Here is a 14,881-nt window from a genome sequence, read left to right as displayed (position 1 = left end):
CACAAATGCTATTCCTAGTGTCTCCTTATAGTTTAATATGTTATGCAGCTAGACCAAAAAAAAACCCCAAGACAAAACCCAAACCATGTACACATATGCATCGGAGGGTGCATCTACACTGCACTCCTCTTTTGGTGGCGTGAAGCATACGTACTTATGTAGCTCCCCTAGCAAAGGTATAACTAGCAGTATAGACTGGGAGGCATTCTTAGGCGCGTACAGTAAAGACATGCCTGAATGGTGTGAGTATGTATTTGAGTACATTCCCAACATGACTGTCTACTTGCCAAGCTGTGCCACCCCATCTGCACCACCACAGGGAAAGGCTTCAGCAGAGGGGAAAGCCTGTGGTCGGGGCATAGCAGCAGGGAAAGGCTCGGTGCTTTTCCTGTTTCTGCTTGTTACAGTGTGTGGGATTGGGGTTTTTTGGTCCCTTTTTGAAGTAGGTTAAACTGGCATTTCTGCTCTGCGAGATGCTGGTTATGTTAGACTTGTATTTTTGAGAGTGCTTTAAGTCTTAAATAGTCTTAAATACAGAGCTGTAGAAGACCCAATCTAAGTTAAACAAACAAGCGTAGTTATTTATTATTATAAGAAATGAACAGAAGATAGAAATTTCAGTCCTGGGTGAGGTGGCAGATACTTTGGCACATGTAAACTCTGTTATTAAGAAAATTTTATTTAGGAATATATTTTTATAAAGTTCACCAGGCCATGTTCAGTTAACTACTTGGCTAGAGTTGAAATGGTTTAAATCAATGGTGCAGTTAGTCTACAGAAGAAACTAAAAAGCTGCTCCCCCACTGGTCTCCTACTTTCTTCAGGGGAAAAAGTATCTATCTTAAATTCAATTCCCTGCTCCGTTACAGACTTCCTATTTGACCTGGGGCAAATCACATAGGCTCTTTCTTCCTCAGGTCCCAGTCTGTAAAATGGTGATAATAGCATAAGTACATTAAAGATTGTGAAGTGCTTTTGTGATCTACTAATGAAAAATACAGTATAAGAGCTGAGTATTATTATTAAATAAAGCAATCCCATAGGCCTGATCTAAGACCCATCGTGAGCTTTAGATTAGGCTCCATGGGTATGTCTACACTGGGGTGAAAAAAAACACAGCACAACTGACTTGGACTGGCGGGGCTCCTGCTACAGGGCCAAATATAGCACTGTATGTGTTCCCATTCAGGCTGGACCTCAAGTTGTGAAACCCGGGGAGGAGGGTGGTTCTCAGCCTGAGCTCTAGCTCTATACTGGTTTTGAACCCCATAGTGAGAACCCAGGCTCTGATGCTTGCTTCCCCAGGTGTTTTTCTGTTTATTCTGCAGTGTAGAAGTACCGTATGAGACTACACACAACAAGATGAGCAAATAAGAAGTAAAGAAAGGTGGGTTTTTTTCTAATACTGAATGTAGACAATATTAGTGGCTTATTTTAATCTGAAAGCCTTTACTATATTAACGCTAACAGAATTGATTTGATGTGTCATCTTGAATAAATGATAAAATATAAATTAACTTTCAGTACATCACCTGCAGAGAAATTGGGTCTGCAATGTTCTAGTGAGTATACACATCCTCATTTGAGATTTTCCATGGAGTTTAAAGTGAAGAGGTAGAAAGTTTGCCCTCATGTGATGAGTGCTACCTTTTTTGAATAAAACTGCATATATTAAATAATGGATTTACACCATAGCAAATTAAGTGCTGCAAACCTGAATATTGTTTTCCAAATGCTTTCTTCCACTATGTCTCTGTATTACAGTGTTCTCTGTGCTTAGCCCTTTCATCATATAACAGACAAGTCTGATCCCAGTTCAGCAAAGCACTTAAAACATGTTTAAGTCTAATTGGATTCAGTGGAACTTAAATTAATGTTTCCGTGCTTTGCTGAACTGGGGCCTCAGTTTGCAACTGTAAAAAAGTGTTGAGGAGGTGGTGACAAATCTAGATTTCCTTATCCCTCTAAACCACTACTAGTCAACTTGCATATTTTCCAACTTGCATATCTTGCACTGTGCAAGCCAGCTGGGGGCTAGTAGATTCATAACATGCTATCCCTCTGGAGATCAGAGTGCAAGATTCCTTCAGATCCTCATCTGGGAGTGGTGTGGAGTTACTACATTTTACTCCTGGGGGAAGAAGAGTCCTTTCAAAGCTTTGCAATGATACTTCTGGACAAATCAGGATTAGCACTAACTGGCTCCAAAGGGAGTTTTGCTGGGACCTCCTTGTCCAGAAGACATGGAGTCTTCAGGATGGAGGAAGGAAGGAGTCTTGGGGCTCAGAAGTCCATAGAGGAAGAACAACAAAGCATTCTATGTAAGTGTGAGTTTTACATTTATTGTAAAAGAAATGTGTCATGCTAATTAACCATCTTCACTAACTGAAAATCCCAGTCCACAATAATCATCAGACCATAAAATGGCTTAAGGAAAATTATTTCGTCCAATTCTACAGAAGCTGTAAAGTGCATGATCAGGCAGAATAAATACCTTCAGAATAACTAGGTGTACAAAAACATTCCCATAGAATTTTATTTGTCCTCTTTAGGTTTCATGCAGATACAGGTACATATGAATTTTTTACAGCATTTTTGAGGGTTTTTTGCTGCCGAGGTAAATTCCTCCTTAATGCACTTGACTCCCAGTCCTGGAATAGATGCAGTTACTGTGACAATTCTGAATCAGATTTTTTAAGCACCTTTTTCATACTACATTTACCTCTGAAACCTCAAATTATGAGACTGAGAAAATACAGTCTTGAGTTGACTAAATTAACTTTTCCTGAGCCAAGAGATTAAATGTTGCTGTAATTTTTTAAGTAGAACCTGTCTAAGTAGAATTCGCCATCAAAGAAAATCTTGTGAAGTTGAGCATATAGGATTTAGGGAAAGAGTTCTCCTGGGGAAACTGATTAGATAATATTTAAGTAATCTCTTTTTGTCATCCCCACTGCACTTCCAAACCTGCAACAACACAAATGATTCTTGGATCAAGGTGATACTCGAGTCCTTTTATTGGATAAATATCAGAAATAGTAGATTATTTGTTTTTATTTTGGCTTGAGAAGAGGTATAAACTCTTGTGCTTCCTTTAATAAAACTCAAAGTAGGCCATAATCCCCAGCACTGTCTCCTTTAACTAGTTTGATTCTCAGTTTCCAGAGTTTTAATTACAGTGGTTGCTCCCATTAGGTGGTCTTGTTTCATGGCAGGATGTTAGACAGCATTCTCACTCTCAGTCATTTATGTGGACTGCGGGTATGTCTGTCAAACCATAATGAGCAATGAAAGAATGAAGAATGTTAATTTAACTGATGCTGCTTTTGCTGTTAACGGTAAGTACCACCAGCTGCACCTCATAAACATTGCTGTTTGTCTGCCTGAGCTCTGCTATTCAGTGAGGCCTGGCTTGATTGATAGAGGCGGAATTAGAATGATGGGTTGCGCGGAGCAACTTTCCTGCAATGCTACTTCTGTGAGTGGGTTTTTTTTATTGTGAGAGACAGCTCCTAAATTTTAATTGCTTTTCGAACTTGCAAGTGCTGCTTGTGTCAAATGTTGATACTTGGTTTATGACAGAGGCATTCTAAATGAAGGAGAGGTCAGCACAGACCATTCGCACATTACCTACTGGAGGGAAAAAGGTTCTGCTGAAGTGACACTTCGCTAGTATTAGAACTTCACTCTTATGTGTAAAGTTTCCATTACCGATACGTGATTTCTTAAACAACGGGTTGCACTAGGAAAGGAATATCTCGAACAATAGCAGCGTTCAAAGTCCTCTTAGAGCGAAGTTACTGAACAATGTACAACTTTATAAAGAGTTTGCTTCCAGCACATTCAACATTCATGATAACCTGCAAAATAAAGCCGGATGCGTCTGTAAATCTATCAGTCTTTGTATGTATGAGGCAAAATACACACTCTGCTTCTGCTGAATGATTTGTTATTATATTGGCCAATATCCAGCAAAGAACATAACACTGGCCACTTTTGCTCTGGTGCCTCCTAACATGGCTGCTACTCTGAAACCCCTCACCTTGTGAATCTCTCCTTCCTTCGGCAGCCATGGGGCCTCTGTTATGGTTTCCCCTGTGGTATGGAATGTGCTCTCCTTGTCATCTTTTCCAGTGCTTCCCTCCTTGGTCTAAATGCCTTGATCTTTTCCTAAAGTGTTTTTATATTCTTCTCTTTTCTCCCTGTTTAGACCGGTTTAGACACCCTTAGTTTGATGGTGTTTATTTGCATTTTACTGTGTGCGCATATGAATAAAGCATTTAAGGGGTGGGGAGGGAAAGTAAAGTTAAAATTTTAAACTCTCAGTAACATTATATTATTTTCCACTCTCTTCTAATACCCATTCCAAACTCTGCATGCTTAACTATTAAAAGGGACAATATTCTATTACAAATCAAAGTGCCATCAAACACTTGATTGGGACACCATGAGCAAAAAAAAAAAAAAAAAAAAGCCAACACCCTACTTAGTTATGGAAGTACGTAGCTTTCTCTAGTTCTTTTGTTTTCTGTGCATTGTTAATGAAGAAACTGAAGAAGACAGTGATGGAGTGCTGTGATGGAGTATACAAACCCCACAGTGAGCCTGGTGAGGAAGGTGTTAATAATTTGGCCTGCAAACAGAGGACTGCAGTTACTTCCTCTGGGCAACACCTGTGAGAAATATCCAGCTTAAAATAAACAACCTTCCAAGTGGAGGGGATAAGAGTGGAAAAAACAGGCTTTGGAGAGCTGGCTGCCTTGCCAAGTGGAATACAACCCTTCCAGGCTCAGAAGGAACTATCCTCACAGGGACTGAGAACTACAGCTACACGTAGAGGACTGAGTTTTGGTCTGTAATTTGGGTTAGACATCAGAGTGCTGGAGGAACTCATGCCCTGGATGCATTTCTACTCCCCATTTGTGCCTGTTGGCTTGTTTGCAGGCAGATGCTTATCCAAGAGTTTCCCAGTGGTATGGAAGGCTCATGTTAGAGTGTCTGGCTACTTGCAGAGTGAGACAGAGTATACCAATTTCAGTGATATAAGGGAAGGCCTCTAGACAACCAATTTATAGGATTTTTTTCATCTGAGCCAGTGTATGGACTGACCAGTGGGCGAATAGTAGCAGCTGACCAAGGCTTTTCTAAAGAAACCAAAGACCTAGTTATGGACTCTCTGACTTTGGAGACTAACCTCAGCCTACACTTGGCTTGGAACAATGATCCTTATTCAGCTGGATTTAACTTGTGAATTTACATAAACACCGCTTTCTTCCCAGCTTCCCCCTGGAGGCATCTCTGTCATTCATTTGTCTGTAGCCTGCTGAGCTGCCCACTGAGAGGGCACCTGCATGCTTGTCTAGAAGCCACAAGCCAGGATCAGAACTCGATGCATCCGATGTAGTGAGCTGTAGCTCACGAAAGCTCATGCTCAAATAAATTGGTTAGTCTCTAAGGTGCCACAAGTACTCCTTTTCTTTTGGCAAAGACAGACTAACACGGCTGTTACTCTGAAACCGATCAGAACTCAGAAATTCTTGGCTCTCAGTCCAATGCTCTGACTGTGCCTCTTACATGTGTCATTACATTGAGTATCACCCTTCTCTGCCTTCCTCTTCAGGTGTTTATCTGTCTTCTTTCGGGTGTTGATCTCATCTTTGCTACCAGTAGAGCTACTATAACAAACGTGCCTGGATTAGATTTTCTGTCTTTAAAATGGGGTGAGGGAGGAAGAGAACTAGTTTTCTAAATTTCTGATCACATATGTGAGGTAATTATTAACTTCAGGCAGGCTGCGTTAAACAAAATCTTTATTTTCAACAACTCCATCAACTTTGTGCTCATTTTCATCAGGCAGGGAGTTCCAGATCGACCACATAATGTACTACTAACCTTTATTTTCTCACCTAGTTTGCTCAGTATTGACAGATAATAGATGATCCCATTAAAAATAAATTTGACACTGCATCCACGAAGATGGGAAAATTGGAGTCTCTCATCATGATTTAAAATGTATGCTCCCTCGTTCAAATGGGGTATAAGACTCTCTTTTGCAGATAAAGTAGGCCAAATTGCTGGAAAGGCTGCTTCAGTGGCACACAGGTTAATGTAGATGCATTATGTATTTATGTAACCCATAAGAGGATAACTTTTTAGCAGATGATTTGGGCTGAATGTGCACTTGATCAGGAATCCTCATTTATAACTCATGGCCACGCTACTAGTTTGGCGTGAAGTCACCCCTATAATCATGAATATTCTGTAGCTCTACAATGTAGATTCGGAGGAAAGATCCTGAGGTTCTTGTGATTAAGGCTCTGAATTGCAGACCCAAGATACCTGGATACCTGGCCCCTTGTGTGCACATGGGCAAGTCACTTCAATCTCTTTCTACCTCAGTTCCCCATCTCTAATAATACTTCCTTTCATGCCCCGCCCGCTCCTTTTCTTTAAAGACTGTATTCTCTTTGAGAAGGATACTGTCTCTTCCTATATGTATTTACCGTACATAGCACTGGCAACAACATTAGTTGGGAAATTGTAGGCACTACTGCAGTACAAATAACAAATAGTTGCTTTTGCTGGGGGAAGGGGAATAATTCCATATGAATTGCAATAACACCTTGGTCAAAATATAGCAAATAACCACTGACACAGACATGACTTAATACAAATAGGGGAAGAAGTGACATGATTCATGTGTAACCATGAGCATATGTCATATTTTCTTTGTAACTCTTACCCCCCCCCCCCACATCCTTTGCCATCTTTTGCTGTGCTGTGTCTGACTTTTGGGTGTAAGCTCCTTGGATCATGGACCTTATCATCTTTATTTGCCTGTGTCACTTCAGTGGTTCGTACGGCAAGCCTCTGTGAAACGAAGCAGTCCCGCTGTGCAATACGGTGAGAAAAGGTTTGTTTGTTTTGTATCGTCACTTTCATGCAAAAGTCCCCTGACTGGGAACCAAAGGTGCAGGTGAGTGACTGTGTTCATGTGACCAGCCTGCACCATTAAATGCTCCATGGATCGCTGTTTTGAGAGCTTCTGATTTTAAATGACAAAAGAGGGACAGAGAAATTGAGTGAGGAGAATTTCTGAGCTGAGACTTTAAATGAGATGGAGTGTGTGACAAAGGAAGCATGTTCCCAAGTAGTGGGAGATGTAGAGGAGAAGGCTCTTGCACCTGTAGTGGGATGAGTGTATGGCATGATGGACAGGGATTAAAATTAGCTGAGCAGAAGGAGCAGTGTGAGAGACATTCCATTAGATAAGCTGGAGCATGTCCATCTTAGTCTCAACACATACACACATTAGTTTACATCGTGAATAACAAGTTTCTAATAAATCTTTACAGACAGGATACAGAACCATGCCTAGGTCTACAGTTCATGTAACATTGGCCTTCCAACTTGTATTGGCCAAACTCACTTTTGAAAAAAATCAACTAACAAATCAACATTAGTGTAGACCTAAGAGGATGACTCGCTCCCTTCATGTATCTGTATAAATCCAGCTAATCTTGGTGAGAGATGTAAGTGTGTGTGCATCAAGGGAAGTGTTTTAGTTCTACTGCTTAACTATTAATGTCTCCCTAGATAAGATCAAAGGAGTGAGAATGGAGGTAAAAATGACATAACAGGACACGAGCTTGCTTTATACTTTGGCAAAACACATTAAAAGTAGCAGGGGTCAAGGTGGTTGTTTGAGGTTTGGCAGGCTGTCTCGATGGCTTAAGGATGTGATTTAACCCACCATGCATTATTACCCTTTTAGTTACACCACCAGCCACGTGGTTGGCATTTCTGGATTCAATCCTTAGGTCGTTGCTGGGTCCATTGAGGAGAGACTGGGAAGGCTCTGGAAGAGTGATGCCTCCTGTTCTCTACCCCCAATTCCACGCATGTATATCTGGACTATGATGAATTATAGTGACTGTTGGTGGGAGAGTTTTTATGATGCTGGGCCAGTGTGGTACAGGAAAACGGGAAAAAAAATCTATGGCACCACCGCTGCAACTCCTCTAAAAGATGTATTTTAATTGTGATTGTGTGTGTGAGATGGTGGTTGTGTGCATGCATTCCACAGCTTCACATGGTTCATCCCTCCACAAGTCTCAGATCCCACCCATCTTAAGTGCTGGAGGTAGCTAGAAGACTTTGGCTGCTGAAACAGCTCTCTGTTAACAAAGATTCCAGTTACCCTGCTCTAGGATGCAGCTGCTCTTCAATACTTCATCTTTTAAAACGTGTTCTCCTTTCCTTTGTATTAAACACCCTCAGCTGCCTGTGTCTGGATTTTTGGCCAATCTTCCTTTTTTTTTTGTCACATGCTTTTATTTTTAAATGTGGTGTTTATTTTAATTTAGATTTCGGTTTGTCTAGTGAAACCAGAACAAGCCCACAAAGTATAAGTTGACTGTGAAGACCACATAATAGTGGTGAAGTGTAGTGCTTCCTCAGCACCACATGGGAAGGTCGCAGACCCTGGGTTTATATAGCCTAAGTCACTTTTCATTTTTATTATTTTAAATTGAGCAGCTCAATTTTCATGGCATATCATCCTTAACTAAGTTGAATGACATCTACAGTACTCATGCAAACTAACAGTTTGCATCAAGAGAACAAAATTCCTGCTGTGAACAAATTATTTTATTTGAACTCCCATCTGTTTGCTTGACTCTAAGCTACCCGACCCCCTCCCACACACAATCAGCTTCCTTCTCCCTCTTCACCCCCAAAGAGTTTTAAGGCAGGAAGAGCCAGTAGTCTGTTATATCTCTGTGGTGTCATCCCCCCAAGGAAAGGTCAGGGCGCTGGTACTCTCTTAAAACAGGATGGGGAAGGAGCAGGTTAGGGGCTCCTATGAATGCATGAGGATGCTGTCCACAGCTAATCCTTGTCTCTGACACTAGCCAAAAGGGATACTATATGAGACTTTCAGCTTAGGGCTTAAGCCCCTGTCAAAATAAGAGTAGGGGTCTTCCCCCACCCCCAACCGTGACACCCCAAGTGGTTGAGTGAGAGTACACACAATGCATCTTCACACCCCTCTGCTTTAAATAAGTTGAAATTACTTTTGCCAACCCTTCTGGACACACAGGAGAAATTCAGCTAATTAAGGAACAAGAAGAAATACCTGTTACTTCAGTGAGAAAGTAATAGGCTGAAAGTAACAGGCATCTTATAGAAGTTACTCTTTTTAACCACCTGTTTTAGGGTGCTGTCCAGCGCAGGCCACCCCACAGTGTGGCAACGCAGTCACCTCACCTCATGGTTCCCTTCAGACTAATTTGCACTTACTCAGGCATTTCAAAATAACGTTCCCTCTCTTGGGGTCTGGCATATTAAGCCGTAACATAAAATAAGCAGTTTGGCCTTTCTAGGCACAAGCCGTTCTTCCGGAGTCCTGTTTAACACACACTTCCTTCCTGTTTTGCATCAGCGGGCCAAGCAGGTTTCTTCTTAGTTTCTGCTGCCCTTTGGCTCTTTGCAGAACCCAACATGGTTCCTTTTAGCTCTGTGATCAAAATCTTCCTGCCTGTGGTGCCGGGTTTCTCTACGGTCTTTCTCCTTAAGACAGGGTTTATTAGTCTCCCATCCTGGCTCTACTGCTGCAAAGCCTTCTTGCTCCCTTCAGGTCTCTGTATCTGTGTGACCACACAGCCTATCTTACAGAATGCATGGCCTAGCTACCTCTTCACATGACCCTTGATTATCTGACTCAGAGCTTGGGGGAACGAATGGGCTTGGGCCAGTTTTGCTTGCTTACAGAGAAGGCCTGAAAAAAGTTTAAGGGCAAAAACAAACATTGTTTTATTTACAGTGGACTTTTTAGGTATTTTCTATCCTGGCAAACTCTGGAATACCAGTAGAACTTTTAACATCTCAGGAGACAGAGGCTGAAAGTTGAGCAACAGATAGGGAAAACAGTTAAAACTTTAAAAGTCTGTGGTTTTGTTGGTGACACCTGTAATTCCAATGTCTAACAACCATTTTAGTGAGGAGGTCAAATTTGGGTTAAGATACAGCAGCCACTGCTTCAGTTAAGAGCTCTCAACATACTGTGTGTCTCCAAGACGCTCACCAAATCCTCAAGAAAGCCAATAGATCATAACGAAGCATGAAAAGTTGGCTGTGAATTTTTAAGGACATCCAGCTAGTGTAGCAAGCTGCATGTGTCCAACTTCAAAGAAACTTTATGGTGGAGGTGAATGATTTTGCTCAAAATACCGAAGGTTCAGAGAAATAGACTTTCTAGTGTCTATTTTTTTTGCATCTGGATATCCTGTCTTTGAGCTCCACGTATCGCAACATGAATTTTCACTTAAAAATGTTTGGGAACATTTTAGATACTTTAGAACAGACAAGAACTTCTCCTTTGCATCATGACAATCATTTGCATGCATTTGCTGCTAGAGATAAACATTGTGTGGATAATGTAATGACCATTAACAATGGTTAGGAGTGGTCCAAGGTAAGAGGAGGTAATCATCTCCTGCTTTGAGGGCAGCCTCCTGTGGGGTCTAACTTCAGGTTTCATCTCCATATGCAGCATTGCACAAATAGGCATATTAGAATTTTAACTCTCATTTAAAGCATCAAGTGTAGACCCCTTCAGGCAAGATACCAGATTAGATTGACCACTATTGCATTGTGAAATGGCCAGTCTTCCTTTCCTATAGAGCTGGGCACCCAGAAATAATCTGTGGTCCTTGTCTAATACGGATTGTGTGCACAACTTCTAACAAAATGCCCCGCCCCCCTTCCCAGTAAGTGCTTTGCTTGCAAAGGATCCTGGCGAGCTTTGTTGTAATAGTTACTCACTATTTAAGTCTGTGTAAAATAGCTTTGTTTATGATCTGATATTTTTAATAGCTTATTTCACTGTTTCCATTTAAACTTAGAAGTGACATCTTTGTTTTTCCCCCATTTAAAAGGTAGCATAATCCAGATGCCTGTCAAAGGAGTTGTTGATGTAGCATTTTATGAGCAATCCTTCTGTTTGAGTTTATTTTTGTTGTCAGAAATGTTTGCCAAGCTCTTGTGAACTCCCTGTGAATATTACTGAGGTATGCTCCCTTTTTAAGAAAATGATTATCCATGCAGGAATACAAATTATACAGTCAGTCATAATTCTGGGCCATGAAAATTTTTAAAAGCTATGGAATGCATTAGGAGGGGTGGGGTTTCATTTTTGTCTTCAGTGCACATTATCCAGCATTGGGCATCTTTAAAATCACTTTCTGTCTCACTGTTGACTTATGTGCTGAGGTCTGTGTGCTCCAAAAGATGGAGATGATATCAGCCCACAACACCTAAAGTAATTGGGTATTTGAATGCTAAGCTGCACTCCGGTCTCTGACAAACAAAGATGCTCATTTTCTGCAGTGCCAAACAGTGGCCTGTCTAGCTGGTGTCTTATTCACAAGGTAGTTGATGTCTGAAAAAAAAAAAACATTAAAAAGGAAGTGATAACTATGGGGCAGGGAGTTTAAAATACCCTCTCCTCTTTAATTTGGTTCATACAGGACATGCATTTTGTTTTAGTGGCTTAGAATTTTATGCTGAATCTGCAATGGTTACTTTTTTTCTTAATGCAATCTGCTGTTGAACCACAGCTAAATTTGATAAGATTAAAAAAAAATTTTTACAAGTCCTTTTCAAGATCTTTTGCTACTCGGTATGTAAATAGCAGCAAGTTTAAACACACCCTCTAAGCCTGTTTTTGTGTTGCCCATACAACAATTTTGCCTGCTCTTTGGGACAGCGGGTGGTGGAAGTGGTGATCAGGCAAGGATTTGGGCATAAGCCCTTCTTTATAAACCATTTTCATAGTGGAGGATTACAGCTTCTCATCCCTCCCCCTTCAGACTGCCTCGGTCAAGCTGAGCCTGCCATTCCCCCCCCCCCCCCCACCTTCAGTCTATATTAAGGAACAATGCTGCATCTGGCAGTGCTTAAAGCACCACTGAAGTAAATTTGGCTCTGTATGGGTGTGAACCCAGTCTGCCTGCATGGAGCCAGTTGCAAATTGGGGCCTCAGCTATTTAGGTATTTGAATAGTACATAGGACAACGGGGTTCTGATTCTGTATGGAGTCTTTGCATGCTAAACTAATACAACAACCTCCCAAAATTTTGCTTTTGTTATTGCTGTTCTCTCTAATGGCCCATCATACCATGAGGTGGGGTCTATGAGTCCTTAGAACTCATCTCTTGCTTAAAACCATATGTTGTGACATACTTCTCATAGAGATTCTACTCAGAATGTGCGTCACTTTCATTAAACTCCATTAAAGGAGATATATCATGGCCCTGTGGATAAGGCATAGGAATGGGGAGGCCTAGGTGCTCTTCACTTACCTGCCATGTGATCCCAGGCAAGTCACTTCACCTGTTTGTGTTTGTTTCCCTTCCCACCCCATGGCATATGTATTTGGATTGTAAATGCTTCAGGGCAGAGACTGTCTCTTAATGTGTGTTTGAGGCTTCTAGGTGCTGCCATAGTAAAAACTGATGGCAATCCTCAGTGGGGGGGGCATGGGTGCTCACGTCTCACGAGATGGATACAGCTTATAGGTAGAGCCCCTGAATAGTTTTGTACCGCTTCAGAATGTATATAAAATGTAAGTCATGTGCATCTGTCAGTACAAAGTGGGAGGGAACCCTTAATTTGAGGTATCTGGAGGAAAGAACCACTGACTGCATTGTTCAAGGGAAGCTAGCTGTAAATTGGGAATTAATAGTAACTCATTTTCCGGTCCAAGGATCTCGTCACTGTAAAAATTTTCCCCATACAGGCCAAAACAAAGTAAAAATGTGAAAGCAATAGGTAGTGTTATATTCAGTTAAAATAATTGTATTGATTGCCAGTAACTGGGCACAGACTCACCAGCAGTGCCTCCTGCTGGTCATCTCAGGGAATGTGTTCCAGCCTCTGGAGTGCCCTCTTCAGGCCAGTGTCTCACCTTGCTGCTGGCTCCCATGTCCTTCCTAGGACCCTGGTGCCCCTTTCACTGGGTGCTGCCCCCTGGCAGTACCCCACAGTTCTGTGTCTCCCCCTCCCAGGGGAACCCCCCCACTATCCCTACCTTGCCTCAGTCATAGCCTCCTGCTAGTCACCAGCTAGCCCCCACACCCTGGGGCAGATTGCAGTATGAGCCACTCATCACAGGCAAGGTTGGGTTTGGACCTGCTGCTTCTGCCTACCCATGGCTGCCCCTGCACCTAATAGGCCACCCCAGGCTGCAGGCCTGGGGCTTTCCTAGGCCAGAGCTCCCTGGCTCCCTTGGCCTATCCCCAGCCCTGCTCCCCTCCAGATACTTGGTTAAGCCCCTGCAGCCAGGCTCTTCTTTCTCAAGGCCTGATTCTGAAGTCTTAGTATCAACATTGTAGTAGCTATTCTGAGTCATCCTAGTGAATTCAAATAGGATTCCTCATGGTAGTGTTTGCAGAATCAATATTTACCCTACTTCCCCACTTCTTATATTGTAATGCAGCAATGCAGTTGCATCTGCCCAGGTAGAGGGCTGTTCTGTTCTCTTTCTCAGGCCTTGAGAGAGTCTCTCTCCAGGCTTCTGGCTCACAGCCTTTATACAGCCAGCTGGGCCCTGATTGCTGCATGGCCCCCACCTGAGGCTGCTTCCCCAAACAGCCCTCTCTCAGGGCTGTTTTAAACCCCTCTGGGCCTGAGCCGGTGTCCACCCTGCTACACCCAGATAATGGCAGCAGTTCATTCTTGCAGGGATACATGTCATTTCCTGTCATGACGATTACTTTCACATATATTACATCTGAAAGGGGGAACATAGGCATAAAACTGCTTTGTTATAATGAATAGTGATTTTACACTGGGCATTAAAACTATATTTTTCATATATATTTTGAAATTGATCTTCTGGGATTATTTTTACTGCATAGACATGTTTTAGGCTGACAAAAACTTGCTTCTATAATGTCATATAGCTTTTAAATAGTCTTGGTCCACTTTGTCTTGTGCATTTGCTTGTGTGCTCTCTCTTTTTGTAGCAGTTTATTAAAGAGAAGATTGCCATCACCCCCTGGTTTCCCCCCCCCCCCCCCCATCTTGATAAGAGGGTTAACACCATGTTACTGTGGGTATTGGCCATTCTCTGCTAAACCCTAATAATCCACCAGGAACCTGGCTCTCTACATTTCATGGAGATTTGTCACCTCTGGGAGATTAAAGTTCTTCATGCCGATCATGGTGACATTTAACTTCTCCGATTGTGGAGCTATTTTTCACTTGTGCTGTGCTCATTGGAAGGCTCTTCTTATTAAATATAGATTTCTTCATCTTCAGATAGAAATAGACATTTTTTCTTCAACTCTTTCTAGGTAGCCTGGTTTCCCAGAAACCTCCTGCTAAATGCAAGGGTTTGCTGTCCTGCAGTTTACTTACTGTATTGCCGGAGATTGTATTTGACACAGATTCTGGAAACCGCAAGGTAAGAGTACAATTATTTATTTTTTATAACCTAGAAAAGTTTTCATGACAGCAAGTCCACATATAAAAATGTTTTCAGCTTTCTCCTTCATGACTTCTTGTCACCCAACACACACAATTCAGGCCCTGTTTTTATCTTTCAATGACTGCAGTAAATCTGTACCTCGGCAGATGCAACTGCATTGCTGCGTTACAATATAAGAAGTGGGAAAGTAGGGTAAACATTGATTCTGCAAACATTACCATGAGGAGTCGTATTTGAATTCAGTAGGATGACTCAGAATAGTGAGTACAATGTCGGCACTAAGACTTCAGAATCAGGCCCTACATTATGTAACCTTTACAATAAAAAGCGCTAGAGACTGAGTGGACAAATTCTAGGTCTTAATTTATAGATGTGCATGCACACACTATG

The 14,881-nt window shown here is 41.9% G+C and overlaps 1 protein-coding gene across 11 annotated transcripts in view; it reads left to right on the top strand.

The window, feature by feature from the left end:
* Nucleotides 1–14,881, top strand: part of KLHL29 (kelch like family member 29) — a 598,483-nt gene that overhangs the window by 71,663 nt on the left and 511,939 nt on the right. For 9 of the 11 annotated variants that reach the window (XM_075126386.1, XM_048845630.2, XM_075126385.1 and 6 more), the window contains one exon: nucleotides 14,358–14,467. The exons of the other annotated variants lie outside the window; for them this stretch is intronic. The gene's annotated coding sequence lies outside the window, so the exon portion shown is untranslated. The remainder of the gene's footprint in view (nucleotides 1–14,357; nucleotides 14,468–14,881) is intronic. 11 annotated transcript variants of the gene reach the window in all.

This window comes from Caretta caretta, chromosome 3, assembly GCF_965140235.1.
Source record: "Caretta caretta isolate rCarCar2 chromosome 3, rCarCar1.hap1, whole genome shotgun sequence".
Lineage (NCBI taxonomy): Eukaryota > Metazoa > Chordata > Testudines > Cheloniidae > Caretta > Caretta caretta.
The sequence above is the reverse complement of the archived record's forward strand: the minus strand, read 5'-3'. Positions and strand labels throughout refer to the sequence as shown.